We start from the raw sequence: 2,562 nt of genomic DNA, 5'->3' as shown, positions 1-2,562 counted from the left end.
GCTTCCTGCCCATAGAATCTTTCAATATTGCAACTCATGGCTTAGATGTTTTTATTAACTTCTCTCAGATTAAGATTTGTCTTAACTGTGTTCTTTCTAACTCTAGATCTTTGCACATTTCAGTATTTCACTTTGTCTTCTTGAGCTGCCCTTTGAAATTTTCTGTTCTGCTCTTTGACTTCACAACTCTTTGACTTCACAGGGGCATAGGATGCAGTCCTAGCCAACAAGACTATGGTAACTCCACTTGAGAGCTTCTGAGAAAGCCCTTTCTTGCTTATAAGAAGAGACACATTTTCCCTGGGACATTGAACCCTGGATCTTTGAGGCAGACAGCATCCTCTAAAGGTCATACCAGAGGGATGTGATGTGGAAAACCCACTAGGTGAACTGGACTGCACACCTCAAACACATTCAGCCTTAGCCCGAGGACTTAAGGCCCAAACTACATGGTATGTGAAGAAGTAGAAGACAGCTATACTAAAAGTATTAAACTGTTGATAGGCAGACTAACGTTTACTTACTACTTCAATGCCCTACTTGATTTATTAAGATATATAGAATTCTGGCAGATCTGGGTCTGACCCTGTCAGTGAATATCACTGTAAGTTTTGCCTGACCACCAACTCTCATTGTTTATGTAAATAGTGTCCAATCACATAAGGATTTAATCTGTTCAAGTCAATAACCCATGTATTGTGACTTTAGTTGGCCTACACTTGTTTAATTGCCTTTTCTTGATTGTGTTTTAAATATATTACCATGGGTTAAATCAATTACATTATAAGCAGAATGACCTTATGCTTCAGGGAGATGATCGATAAGGTTCTCTACTATAAAACAACAAAGATGTCTCTAAGGTGAATCAGTGACAGATAGAAAACATAGACTTAGGAATGTATTTGAGGTCGCACTTAATCCTATCTCCAAACTAAAAACAATTAGATTTCGCAACACAATCCTGCTCCCTATATACTGTCATGAAGGAAACATGGAAAATATGGGTGCTACAACAAAGTGGTGAAGAAACTAGATGGTCTCCAGCTATCAGAGAGAATAGCATCTGTACTTGTTCTCAAAACAGCAGCCATCTAAGTGAGATGTCAAGTAAGCCCACGTGGAAGAAACTCAACATTCATGATCCATAATATACTACAGATCCAAAGGAGTAAGTGGCTTCAGAGCTTAAATTGTGAAATTCTGGTTTGCAGAATTGTATGGTGACAGTGAAAGCCCAAAATACATTTGTAGGATCTTCATATGAAATAAAGCTCCAGTGATTCTCCTCTGACCATAATTGAGGGATGGGAATAACCTGGCAGAGTATTGTAGAGATGATTATAGTAGATTAAAATGAAGTATCTGACTCGAATGGTTAAAAAACCTTGTCATTTGATCTCTTTTGATACATTCTGAGCTTGATCTGGTTTTTAGCATTTTATTTTGTTTTGTTTTAAAACTGGGGTTTGTTTCTGTTGTATTTTATTATTGTTTGTAGCCTTCTTGACACTCTGTTATGTATTTTTCTGTTTTTTGGCATGTGAAACCCAGGATGGATGAGTCTAGATGGACAAGAACTAGATTAAAGGTTCCTGAGGCACCGCAGGGGCGGGGCAATGGGGAATTGACATCAAGGAGCACAAGGAGGAGGAAAATGTTTTGAAACTGATTGTGATAGCAGTTATACAACACTGCTTGATATGATGGAACTACTGAATGGTGTGATGTCTGAAATATGTCCTAATAAAATGGCTTGTAAAAAGACTTTTAAAAAAAGGGATTCTCTCTACTTTTGTTCAACACTGTGTCTGTATGTTTCTGCCGTAACTATGGCAGACATAACACTGGGCTGAGGAGGTCAGAGGGAAAACACCAGGGCCCCCTGCTGATGCGATTGAGCGCTTAAAGGAGCTGATAGTACAGATGCTCTACTTCCAGATTTCTTGCTACTTGAGATAACAGATTCTCATCATTGTCTAAGTTAGTCGAATCAGAGCTGGAGACAAAAAGAATGGCTTTACCTAAGTACACTGAGTATCAGGTGATTGCATGATAGCATTCTTTTATAAAGTGGAAGGAGGATATCCCAGAGGTAGATTTGAATTTGGTAGTCATTTATGGAGAAATATTACAAAAAGTAATACATCTTAGAAACGTGTCCTATTCCTGGGGCAACTACCACTGTTTTGGGGACTTTCAGTGATAGAGCAAAATATCACACCTACACAAGTGGAGTCATCTCCTAACTGGACACAAATTAAACTGTGGTTAGAAGACAGTTCAAAAGTTGTTACAGGGCCATAGATGACTGTTACCTGTGTTAAGGAAATAGGTTAGTGAGAGATGGTTCGCCACACAGACAGATTTATTTAGGGTTGGCTGAAAAAGGAGTGAAGTTGTGAAATTCAATTTGTTTTTAATCGTTTTATTAGGGGCTCATACAACTCTTATCACAATCCAGACATACATCAATTGTGTAAAGCACATTTGTACATTCATTGGCCTCATCATTCTCAAAACATTTGCTCTCCACTTAAGCCCCTGGCATCAGACCCTCATTTT

The sequence above is a fragment of the Echinops telfairi genome, unplaced genomic scaffold (assembly GCF_000313985.2).
Source record: "Echinops telfairi isolate 266 unplaced genomic scaffold, ASM31398v2 ScPeMD7_7457;HRSCAF=8495, whole genome shotgun sequence".
NCBI lineage: Eukaryota > Metazoa > Chordata > Mammalia > Afrosoricida > Tenrecidae > Echinops > Echinops telfairi.
This window is presented reverse-complemented; position numbering follows the sequence as displayed.